At 38.6% G+C, this 13,652-nt stretch overlaps 1 protein-coding gene across 6 annotated transcripts in view; it reads left to right on the plus strand.

Annotated features, from left to right (window-relative positions):
- The window catches only part of SMC5 (structural maintenance of chromosomes 5), a 95,974-nt gene that overhangs the window by 66,041 nt on the left and 16,281 nt on the right, over positions 1-13,652 (plus strand). The window lies entirely within an intron of this gene.

Consider the following 13,652-nt stretch of genomic DNA (forward strand, 5'->3'; position numbering starts at 1 on the left):
GCCCTACCAAGCTTCAGTACTCGGGTTTCTTATTGGGGTTTCATTATATAGACATGGTTGTTGATTGAATCATTGGCCGTGTGGTTGAGCTTGATCATCAGCCCTCTTCCCTGGAGTTTGGGAAGTTGGGCTGAAATCATGTGGCTCAAAGACATGTATATTTCTCAAATCACACAGTTGATCTTTGTGGCATTTTCTAACCCCATCCTGAGTCATATTCTTAGCATTAACTCAGGAGTGATCTAAGGGGCTCACGAGTAATACAGACTTTCCTATTGCTCAATTCCAAGAACTTTAGAGGAACCAGCAACAAAGCCCAGTCAGATTCTTTATTATACAACACCTGTGAACTTCAGAATACAAGTGCGTAAAATAAATCAGCAGCAGCATCAAGACTAGCATGGTATCAGCAAGGGAGGGCTCAGAGAATCCAGTTATCAGACTGCCAGCATCCTGATCATCTCTAAAGGTCTCATTAGTTGTAGAACACTTAGAGATCAATTTGAGAGCAGCTAAAACTGGGAGGCAACTTTATAGACTTCAGAAAGGTTGGATAGTGCTGGGGTGATCTAGCCCTGTGAACTCTCAAACTAACTGAAACTCCTTTGCAGAACAAAACTTCTTACTGAAGAGAACTAGAGCTACATGATAAAGGAGATCATAAAATAGATATTCTATAGTTATAAGTCTGACAATGTAACTAAAGCACATTTCTCTGAAAATGCAAGGGAGATAATGCACGTAAAATAGAATATATTTACTGATTGTCCTATAGGTATTTTCAGGAAATAAAAAGTTATTACTTCATATTAGATGTTTTGGGAGAGGAAAATAAGAGAGATATTCAAAATTATTTATAGTAGGGAGCCAATAGATAGTATCCCCCAAAACTATTAAGGACATAAGGATATTATGTAAGATATTTACATAATTATAAACTTTAGAATAAAACTAAAAGCCTTCCTAAATACCAAAAAGATACACAAAGACAAGAGACTGGCAGGGCAAGAAAATCACATAACTAAAGACTAGATATTTTATTTACAGATATAAGAGACATAAAAACAAATATGACATAAAACAGTGGCAGAGCTAAGGTCAAACATCAGTCATATTATTAAATGCAAATGGATATAATTCACCTATTAAAATATTTTTTGGAAGTAAATTCCAACACAGTGCAGAATGTGAGAGGTACATCTAAAAGAAAGAGATTGAGAAAGCTTTAAAATAAAAGGATGAATGGCTGCAAGGGATCTTTTTGGTGATGGAAATGTAAAATTGGACTGTGGTGATGTTTACATAGCTCTGTAAATTTACTAACAGTCATTGAATTGTACACTTCAAATGAGCGAATTTTATGGTATGTAAATTATACCTCATGAAAACTTACGTAAATGGATGAGCAAAGGTGTACCAGGCAAATGGAAATACAAATTTTAAAAAGCTTAAATATCTCAATATGCTGCTATGCAGTGATATGTATATTCTTAGGTCAAAAAAGAAAGGAGAGAAAACTTTATAGTATGTTACTATCAAAGAAAGGATCAGGGAAAGTGATTACTTTGCCTTTATGTGGGCTTATTTAAAAATTACAATGATAAACCAGAATCTTTTTTTTTTTTTTTAATTTTTTTTTTAGCTGGGGGTAGGAAAAGACAAGGTTAAAAGCTACACTCATCTAAATAGATCTTATACTTTTTCCACTTTGGAACCATCTGCCAGCAAAACTAAATGAAATTTTCCAAAAAGACAAGCTTAGTAAAAGCACAGTGAAACAAATGCATCTAACTTTGTTTTGAGTTAGCAACATAGCCTAACAGAGAAAAATTATTCCAAATGACTATAAAACACTGTAATGATTCTAAGGGCAAAAAAAAATTGCAAAAAAAATCATGTACTGTTTTCAGTAATCATAATGTTAATATTTGTAATGTTATTCTGAAAATATTATAGAGTAAAGCAAACAAGTAGTTACGTTAATGTAATTACAGTTTTTCAGCATAAGAGAAAAGGGATTCAGATATAAAAGAAGATACATAATAAAACCTTAAAGCTTTTAATTTGAATGTAAATATCAGAATGAACTCACAATGTATTTTCTCAAAAAAACAAACATTTCCTAGCTTTGTCTACTAAAAAGACCTAGATTATGACTTCTCAATACTATTTTCCACTAAAGTGGCCCATTGGAGAAATGGCTGATTTCAGGTCCAGGAGAAGAAATGTTTATATAAGATTAGCCGTGATCATCTTTTCATAACAAAAGTCAAAGAAATTATCAGAGATGACTTGGTTATCAACAGGACCCAGGAGCCTACATGAAGAATCGTTTACCTGCCATACATGAAGAGATGATAGATAGAAACTTATCAAAAATGTCTAAATGCACAAGTTTATAATGACGCTAAAATAAAATAATATTGGTCACTTTGGAGGATACTGGGGAACTGGCTCGTGACTTTGAAAAATGGTTAGAGAATTTTGCATTTATCCTGAAAATATGTCTAAATGCACAAGTTTATAATGATGCTGAAATAATATTGGTCGCTTTGGAGAATACTGGGGAACTGGCTTGTGACTTTGAAAAATGGTTAAATAGAGAATTTTGCATTTATCCTGAAAATAACAAATACATGATGAAGAGAAGTTTATCTTTAAAGAAGTAATTTATAAACAAGAAAGGAATTAGGCTGTTACTACTTTGCAGCTGCTAATGAATTGGATTACATTAGTTTCCAGCCTCACAAAAAGATAGCCAGATATTTACATGTACCCTAATGAAAGGACACACCACCACTGTGGAATAGGGTATCTCTTCTCACACTGCTAAAAAGAACTACCTGAGACTGGGTAGTTTATGAAGAGGTTTAGTTGACTCCATTCCACAGGCTGCATAGGAAGCGTGGCTGGGAGACCTCAGGAAACTTAACAATTATGGTGTAAGGTGAAGGAGAAGCAAGCATTTCTTACCATGGCAGAGTAGGAGAGAGGATGAGGGGGAAATGCTACACGCTTTTAAACAACCGGATCTTGTGAGAACTCACTATCACAAGAACTACAAGGGGAATCCGCCCCCATTATCCAATCACCTCCCACCAAGATCCTCCCTCAACATTGGGAATTACAGTTCAACATTTGATTTGGCCGGGGACACAGAGCTAACCATATCATTCTGCCCCTGGCCCTTCCGAAATCTTGTGTCCTTTTCATATTTCAGAACACAATCATGCCCTCCCAGCAGTCCCCCAAAGTCTTAACTCATTCTAGCATTAACTCAAAAGTCCAAGTACAAGTTGAATCTGAGACAAGGCAAGCCCTTTCCACCTATGAACCTGTAAAATCAAAAACAAGCTAGTTACTTCCAAGATATAATGGGGGTGCAGGCATTGGGTAAATACCCCCTTTCAAAAAGGGAGAAATCAGCCAAAACGAAGGAACTACAGGCCCCACACATGTCTGCAACCCTGCAGGGCAAACATTTAAGTCTTAATGCCCCCAAAAAGTCTTTGACTGCATGTCTCACATCAAGGCCACACTGATGCAAGGAGTGGGCTCCCAAGGCTTTGGGCAGCTCCACCCCTGTGGCTCGGCAGGGTACAGCCCCCACAGCTGCTTTCATGGGCTGACATTGAATGCCTGCAGCTTTTCTTGGCACACGGTGCAAGCTGTCAGTGGGTCTACCATTCTGGGGTCTGGAGGACGGTGGCCCTCTTCTCACAGCTCCACTAGGCAGTGCCCCAGTGGGGACTCTGTGTAGGGCCTGCAACCCCACATTTCCCTTCCATACTGCCCTAGTAGAGGTTCTCCATGAGGGCTTAGCCTCTGCAGCAGACTTCTGCCTGGACATCCAGGCATTTCCATACATCCTTTGAAACCTAAGCAGAGTCTCCCCCAAATCTCAACCCTTGCCTTCTGCACACCCACAGGACCAGCACTTTGTGGAAACTGCCAAGGCTTGGGACTTGCACCCCCTGAAGTAATGGCCTGAGCTATATCTTGGCCCCGTTTAGCCACACCTGGAGTGGCTAGGATGTAGGGCACCATGCCCTAAGGCTGCACAGAGCAGCAGGGCCCTGGACCTGGCCCAAGAAACAAGTTTTCCCTCCTAGATCGCCAGGCCTGTGATGGGAGGGGCTGCTTCTGACATGCCCTGGAGGCATTTTCCCCATTGTCTTGGCTGTTAACATTTGGCTCTTCTTTACTTCTGCAAGTTTCTGCAGCCTTGAATTCCTTCTCCGGGGAATGGGTTTTTCTTTTCTACTGCATGGTTGGGCTGCAAGTTTTCCAAACTTTCATGCTCTGCTTTCCTTTTAAAGTTCTAGTTTCAGGTCACTTTTGTTTATGCAAATGAGCATAGGCTGTTAGAAGCAGCCAGGCCCCATCTTGAATGCTTTGCTGCTTAGAAATTTCTTCCACCAGATGCCCTAAATCGTCTCTCTCAAGTTCAGAGTTCCAGAGATCTCTTGAGCAGAGGCACAGTGCTGCCAGTCTCTGCTAAAACATAGCAAGAGTGACGTTTACTCGAGTTTCCAATAAGTTCCTCATCTCCATCTGAGACCACCTTAATCTGGACTTCACTGTCCATATCCTTGTCAGCATTTTGGTCACAACTGCTCAACAAGTCTCGAAGTTCCAAACTTTCCCTCATCTTCCTGTCTTCTTCTGAGCCCTCCAAACTGTTCCAACCTCTGCTTATTACCCAGTTCCAAAGTTGTTTCCACATTTTCAGGTAACTTTATAGCAATGCCCCCACTTCTCTTGTATCAATTTTCTGTATTAGTACATTCTCACACTTCTATAAAGAACTGCCTGAGACTGGGTAATTTATAAAGAAAGGGTTTAATTGAATCACAGTTCTTCAGGCTGTACAAGGTGCATGGCTGGGAGGCCTCAGGAAACTTAAAATCATAGGGAAAGTGAAGAGGAATCAGGCACGTCTTACCATGGCGGTGAGAGAGAAGGGGGAAGTGCTGCACACTTTTAAACGACCAGATCTTGTGAGAACTCAGTATCATGAGATCAGCAAGGAGGAAATCCACCCTCATGAGCCAATCACCTCCCACTAGATTCCTCCCCCAACATTGGGGATTACGGTTCAACATGAAATTTGGGTTGGGACACAGAGCCAAACCATATCAAATAGTCTTATTAAAAAAATCAAATTGCAGTCTAAGTCGCTAAAACAGGGTTTCTCACCTCAGCATTATTGACATTTTAGAGTGGATAAATTTTTTGTGCTTTTTAGAATGTTTAGCAGTATTCCTAGCCTCTGCCTGTTAGATGTCAGTAGTACACACACACATACTTCACCCCAGTTGTTACAATCAAAAATGTCTCCAGACATTTGCCCCCTGGGGAGCAAAAGTACCCCCAGTTGAGAACCACTGGTCTAAAACTACCAGGTTACAATAAATTCAGGACAGGAAGAAATGTATTAAGTGACACTGAGGAATACAGTCAGCAAAACCTAGAATATAAGAAACTCTGTAGGATAAATAATTTACTTCAGCACTGTCCAGTAGAAATACAGTGTAAGCTCTACATGTAACTTTCTTTTTTTTTTTTTTTTTCGAGACAGAGTCTTCACTCTGTCACCCAGGCTGGAGTGCAGTCTCAGCTCACTGCAACCTCCGCCTTCCGGGTTCAAGCGATTTTCCTGCCTCAGCCTCCCAAGTAGCTGGGACTAGCAGGCATACCACCATGCCCTGCTAATTTTTTTGTATTTTTGGTAGAGATGGGGTTTCACTTTGTTGGCCAGGCTGGTCTCAAACTCCTGACCTCAGGTTATCCACCCACCTCAGCCTCCCAAAGGCTAGGTTTATAGGTGTGAGCCACCACACCCAGCCTACATGTAACTTTGTAGTAGCCAGATTTTAAAAAGCAAAAAGAAATGGGTTAAATGAATTACAATAATATATTTTACCCAGTATATCCAAAATATTGTCGTTTCAACTTATAAGCAATATTGAAAATTTACTAATAAGCTATTTTGTATCTCATAGTCTTCAAAATACTTTATACTTAAAACACATCTCAAGTCAGATAGTAAATTTTCATCAGAAATACTTGGTCTGTATTTTGATTTTCTGAAACTGATAGTTGAAAAAGTTAGGATCACATACCCAAGCTGTTCCATTTTCCAGTAGCTAGGAACAAATATCAGTTTTTAATTTTAAATTTAAATTCAAATTTAAAATTCAGTTTCTTAGTTGCTTTAGCCACATTTTAGTGCTTTATAGCCACATGTGACTGGTTTCTACTTTATTAGACAGTACAGTTTCTAAAATACTTTCAAGGAAAAGTGGAAGGGGAAACCTAAAAGTTTAAAAGGACTTAAGAAATGTATTAACCAAATATAATGTGTACACCTTATTTTGATTCTGATTTAAACAAATCAACTACTTTTAAAAGGTAGAAAAAAACAGGGAGATTTGAATACTGACTCAGTACTTGATAATAGAATTTATTGATAATATTTTTAGGTTTGATAGTGGTATTATGGTTATGGGTTTTTTTTTAAGTCTTTATCTTTTAAAGATACATTGCCACAATATTTATGAAGGAAATGATAGGCTGTCTGGGATTGCTTCAAAATATTCCAGAGAGAGGGCCATTTAGGAAGGGAGTATACATGAAACAATATTGGTTATGAGTTGATAATTGTTGAAGCTGGATAATAGGTATGTGAAAGTTTATACCATTCTCTCTACTTTTGTATATGTTTGAAATTTTTCATTATAAAAAGTAAAGCTTCCATTCTTGGCGATGATGAAGTAACAGGAACCATATTTACTGTCTTCACTGGAAACCACTAAAAGATGTGAGTGTGTCAAATAGAGGTTTTCAGACATTGGACAACAGGCAGCACAGGACAGTGATCCTTGAGAGAAGGGGTAGAAAACAAAGTGAGCCCTATGATTGCCTCATCTTACTGCTTGGAAAGAGTTTCCACACCACAATGCACGTAGCATGACAGAATAACACTACAGATCCTATAGACATTAAAGGATATTAAGAGAATATGATTAAAAACCTTATGCCAATAAATTTGACAACTTTGATGAAATGGACCCATTTCTTAACACAAAACTACCAAAGGTCACTCGAGAAGATAATAGGTGACTAGACTAACCTTATATTTATTTTAAAAATTGAATTTCTCATCAAAAACTTCACCACTAAGAGAACTTCAGTCCCAAAATCTTCACTGGTTAATTCTACCAAGCATTTATAAAATAATCCCAGCTGAGTGTAGTGCCTCACACTGTAATCCCGGCACTTTAGGAGGCCGAGGCAGGTGGAGCCCTTAAGTCAGGAGTTCAAGACCAGTCTGGGCAACGTGGCAAAACCCTGTCTCTACAAAAAATACAAAAATTATCCAGGCATGATGGAATGCACCTGTAATCTCAGCTACTCAGGAGGCTGAAGTGGAAGGCTCACTTGAGCCTGGGAGGTCAAGGCCACACTAAGGTGTGATTGGACTACTGTACTTCAGCCTGGGTGACAGAGTGAGACCCTGTCTCAAAAAAAAAAAAAAAAAAAAAGAATTAATACCAGTTCTACTTAAGATTTTCCAGAAGGTGAAGAGGAGGGAATACTTCTTGAAGCATTATATGAGGCCAGCATTACCTGATACTAAAGAGAACTACAGACTAATACCTATCATGAACATAGACCCAAAAATTCTTCATATAATGTTAGCAGGTCAAATCCAACAATATATAAAAAGTAATACATTGTAACCAATTAGGTTTTATCTCAGATATATAAGGTTGGCTTAATATTTGGATATTCATCAGTATAACTCACCATATTAACAGACCGAAACTGAAAAACTAGATGATCATTTCAATATATACAGAAAAAATGTCAAAATTCAGCATCCCTTCATTATAAAAACTTTTTGCAACTAGGAATCGAAGGAGACTTCATCATTCTGATAAAGGATATCTGAAAACCAACAGCTCATATCAATCTTGGTGGAAAACTGTAAACTGTCCCCTTACAACTGGGGACGAGGAAAATGCCCACCCTTACCACTTCTAGTCCACATTGTACTGGAAGTTCTAGTCAGTGCAGTAAGGCTAGAAAAATTAAATGTATTAAATGTAAAAAAAACCTCCAAACACAATCATCTTTATGGAAAATCTTAAGGAATCTACCAAAATGCTAATAGAACAATCAGTGAAAATTTAGCAAGATTGTAGGAGATAAGTTCAATATATAGAAATTCATTGCGGCCCCACCTACAAACAATGAACAATTGGCAATTGCAATTTTAAAACAGTACTATTTACAATAGCATCAAAAATGAAATACCTGGCTGGGCATGGTGGCTCATACCTATAATCCTAGCACTTTGGGAGGCCGAGGCTGGAGGATGGCTTGAGCCCAGAAGGTCAAGGCTGCCACGAGCTGTGATTTCACCACTGCGCTTCAGCCTCCTGGACGAGGGGATAAAACCCTGTCATTAAAAAGAAAGGCTTTGGGAGGCCGAGGTGGCCAGATAATCAGAGGTCAGGAGTTTTGAGATCAGCCTGGCCAACATGGCAAAACCCTGTCTCTACTAAAAATACAAAAATTAGCTGGGCATGGTGGCACATGCCTGTAATCCCAGCTACTCGGGAGGCTGAGACAGGAGGATCACTTGAACCCAGAAGGCAGAGGTTGCAGTGAGCCGAGATCATGTCACTGCAGTCCAGTCTGGGTGACAGAGTAAGACTCTGTCCCAAAAAAAGAAAGGAAAAAAATACTAGGGATATATTTAAAAGACTTGTATCCTGAAAACTACGAAAATTTGATGAGAGAAAACTTTGCTGAGAGAAATTAAATACATGGTGTTCATGGATCAAAAATTCAGGATTTCTTAAAATGTCATTTCTCTTCCAAATCTGTAAGTTCAATAAAATTCCCAGCCAGATTATAGAAATTGACTTATTCTAAAATGCAATGGACTTAGAAGAGCAAAAACAACTTTGAAAAATAAGTTGCAGGACTCCCACTAATTTTAAAATTTATTGTGACGTTACAACAATCAAGACATTGTATCTGTATAAAAGTAGATATATATGGATCAATGGAACAGAATAGAGACTCAAGAAATACATCCACATATTTATGGTCAGTTGTTTTTTTTTGTTTTGTTTTGTTTTTTGACAAAGATGCCCAGGGATTTCAATGGGGAAAGAGTAATCTTTGTAACAAATAGTGCTGGAACAATTGCATAGTCATATGTAAAAAATGAACTATACTCTTACCTCATATCGTATACAAATGAGTCACAGACTTAAATGTAAGAGCTAAAATTATAAAACTTCTTGAAGAAAATGTAAGAGAAAATCTTAGTTACCTTGGTTTTGGCAAGGATTTCTTAGATAAAATAGAAAAAACACAAATTATAAGAGAAAAAGAATCATTGCATTCATCAAAATGAACAACTTTTGTTTTCGGTAGATGCCGTTACAAAAAGGCAAGCTACAAACTGGGAGAATATATTTGCAATACACCTCAGAGAGGACTTGTATCTAGACCAAGAGGACTATGCCTGTGGGCCAAATCTAGCCCAAGGTCTTGTTTTTGTAAAGTCCCTGTGAGCTAAGAATAGTTTTCATACTTTTTAAAGAGAGAGAGAGAGTGTGTGTATGTGTGTGTGTGTATAATGTGACAGAGTCTTTATATGGCCCTCAAAGCTTAATTTCCTTATTGGCCTTTAAAGTTTGCTGACCTCTGATGGATGCTATAAAAATAATTTCAACTATTAATACAAAGAAGACCAACAACCCAGTGAAAAAATGGGCAAAGAACTTCACTGTACTGAAGGAAGTATATGAATAGTAAATAAGCACGTGAAAAGATGCCCAACCTGACTTTACTGGTCTTGGGTAGAAAAGAAAAAGTATATATATGAAAAAGAAAGATGTCCAACCTTATTAGTCAGTAGGGAGGTTTATATTAAAGGCATGAGTTAAACCATAGACTCACTAGAATTGCTAAAATTTTAAAAGACTGATCATACTAAATTGCTGAGAATTTGGAGCAACTGGAACTGTCATACGCCACTGGTGGGAATTTAAAATGTATATAATCACTGTGGAAAATCATTTGGGAGTTTAAGGGCTAAACATATACCTGACATATGAAATGAAAGGATATGTCTATGAAAGACTGGTACACAAATGTGTAACAGCTGTCTTTGTAATAGCTAAAAACTGGAAACAAGGCTGAGGGCAGTGGCTCATGCTTATAATCCCAGCACTTTAGGAGGCCAAGGCAGGAGAATCATGCCCAGGAGTTTGAGACCAGCCTGGGCAACATAGCAAGACCCTGTTTCTACAAAAAATTAAAAATTTGCCAGGCATGATGGTGAATGCCTGTAGTCCCAGCTACTCGAGAGGCTGAGGTTGGAGAATCACTTGAGCCTGGGAGGTTGAGGCTTCAGTGAACAGTGATCATGTCACTGCACTATAGCCTAGGCAGTAGAGCAAGACCCTGTCTTAAAAAAAAAACAGCAACAACAAAAATGGAGGTTAATGCCCAGCAACACCTGAATGATTAAACAAATTATGGTATGTGGAATATTACTCTGCCACAATAAGAAATGAATTACTGATGCACACATAAATGAATCTCAGTGAAGCTGAGTGGAAGAAACCAGACCAAAAGAGGGCATACACTATATAATTTCAGAGCTTTTGAAGGTGATAGATATGTTTATTATCTTGATGGTAATAGCTTTACAGGTGTGTATATTTGTCAGAATTCATCAAGTTGTCTCCTTTAAATATTGCAGTTTATGATTCCTTGGTTATACCCCAAAAGTTAGGGAAGAAAACTGAAATGAGTTACCAAAAAAAAATTAAGTTAGAGTTTTATCATTTATTTCACTTGTCTTTTTACTAGTATTTTTATTATGTCATTTTAAACATATACAAGAATATGAAGAGTAAGATAACATCCATGTGTCTGCTACCCCTCTTTAACAAATGTTAACCCTTGCTGTATTTGTTGTAGATTTTTAAACCTGTTCATGTATTCAGAGTCTGTTTTTACCCTTCCCCATCTATTATTCTACTTCACCAGAGTCTGTCACTCTCCGGCAGGGTTATGTACATGATTCACTGTAACTTAACTGCATAAATGTATTTGTTACATAAATGTGAGCTATATAGGGGTGCCTTTTTGTGGAAAGCATCCACAGAGGGTAGATTTTAGGAAATGTAGACATAGGACTGCACAGGTGAATGGAAAGATTAAATCAGAGTAAAGTAGCAGCTTTATTATTCTGAAGCCAACCTCTTCAAACCCTTTGACTTAAGAAAAAAACAGTGTTGCTAGCAGATAAGCAACTAGGAGCATGCAGGCACAAACACACATAGCCAAACGAAGCTGAAGATTAGGTTTGATATGCTAGGGCTGGGCAAAATCCAGAGATGTGGAAGACAGGAAAGTCCTCTCCCCCACTCCCCACCTTCACCAAGAACAAAGGAAGGAAAGGATGGCAGAATGAATAGCAATAGTATTCTAAATAGGTAGTCGGTGTCCAGCAAAAAGCAATCAAAGGTAAGTTCCAAATGGGAGTGGGGAGTGAAGAAACTGAACTAGCTACCAGAGGAGAGCCTCATCAGGGGTTATTTCCTGGGCATGTGGGGAATGTCGTCTGCTACTTTTTCATCTGTTCTATTGGTAAGTAACTGTAGAGTCCATGCTGAAGTTACTTCATTGATTGAGCTTATAAATGTGGTTGTTCCATATAGGAAATGTTGTTATAAAAGAGGTTTCATGAAGAAGTTGACCCATCAGGCAGATACTATTAATATGTGTAGCTTTAAATCCAGTAACACAATTGTATTAGTCCGTTTTCATGCTGCTGATAAAGACATACCCGAGACTTGGCAGTTTACAAAAGAAAGAGGTTTAATGGACTTACAGTTCCATATGGCTGGGGAGGCCTCACAATCATGGCAGAAGACAAGGAGGAGCAAGTCACATCTTACATGAATGGTGGCAGGCAAAGAGAGAGCTTGTACAGGGAAACTCCCCCTTATAGAACCATCAGATCTCGTGAGACTTACTGTCATGAGAACAGCACAGCACAGGAAGGACCTGCCCCCATGATTCAGTTGCCTCCCACCAGGTCCCTGCCACAACACGTGGGAATTCAAGATGAGATTTGGGTGGGGACACAGCCAAACTATATCAACAATACAATATTTGATTCTGGTACCTGAAGTTTTACTTTTACATCAGTATTAATGAGAACTTAAGAAAACGATTTGTTTGTGTCATGTTTACAGAAGTATGAAATCAGTGGCTTTGGAGTAAGTATGCTCTTAAACTGTAACCCACACTTGACACAGTGAGAGATACTCTTCCAATAGCCCTTATAGATGGACTGAGATTAGTACAGGTTGGCAGGGTGTTCTCTTCTGATCCATTTTATTAGTAAATAGGATAAATACTGTGTTTTGGGATTTGTTTTTTTTTTTTGGAGACAGTCTTGCTCTGTCACCGAGGCTGGAGTGCAGTGGCACGATCTCAGCTCACTGCAACCTCAGTCTCCTGGGTTCAAGTGATTCTCCTGCCTCAGCCTCCCAAGTAGCTGGGACTACAGGCGAGCACCACCACACCCTGCTAATTGGCTAATTTTTGCATTTTTAGTAGAGATCGTGTTTCACCATGCCTGGCCTCAAACTCCTGACATCAAATGATCCACCCGCTCGGCCTCCCAAAGTGCTAGGATTACAGGTGTGAGCCACTACACCTGGCCAAGAAATACTGTTTTGAGTAGAGCTGACTGCTGTGTTTCTGGAAAGTAGGAAAGTTTCTGGGGAGGGGGTTTTGTTTTAATCAGTGAATTACTAATTTTTTTTTTTTTTTTTTTTTTTTTTTTTTTACCAAGACAGCCACTTTCAAATTTAAAGTTAAAATTCCTGTAGTTGAATGCATTTTGGTTACTCAGAAAGCAGAAATAGCCACCGTAACTCGTTATGTATTATTTTGATTATATTTTAATAGTGCATAATTTCTCAACACATTTGCTGTTTTGTTTTGTTTCCTTGAGAACGGGTTCTTACTCTCTCACCCAGGCTGAAGTGCGGTGGCATGGTCAACAGCTTGCTGCAGCCTGGAAATCCTGGGCTCAAGCAGTCCTCCTGCCTCAGCCTTTCCAGGTATCTAGGACTACAGGTGCATGCCACACACCTGGCTAATTTTTTATTTGTAGGGATAGTTCTCACTATGTTGCCCTGGCTGGTCTCAAACTCCTAACCTCAAGCAATCTTCCCACCTTGGCCTCCCAAACTACTGGGATTACAGGCATGTGCCACCATGCCCAGCCATTTGCATAATTTTAAAGTTAACTGGAGAAACTTAGCACATTTTGATTCTCTTTTTGTTCTTGTTCCTTTTCCTTGCCCTTTGCCCAATTTAGCCATTACCACATTACTAGTTCACCTCTTTCTAACTATCACGGCTACCACTCTGTCTAGGCATTAAGTCCTAATAGCTGTGGCCTCACTTTTTATGAATTTTGCACTCGTTTAACTGCCAGAAAAAAAAATTGTGCTAATTTTTATATTCTGCTGCAGAAATCTACAGCTTTATAATATTATACATCATCCAAAGCTTTACAGTAGTCTTCTAATGTCTAC

The sequence above is a fragment of the Gorilla gorilla genome, chromosome 13, assembly GCF_029281585.2.
Source record: "Gorilla gorilla gorilla isolate KB3781 chromosome 13, NHGRI_mGorGor1-v2.1_pri, whole genome shotgun sequence".
Classification (NCBI taxonomy): Eukaryota; Metazoa; Chordata; class Mammalia; order Primates; family Hominidae; genus Gorilla; species Gorilla gorilla.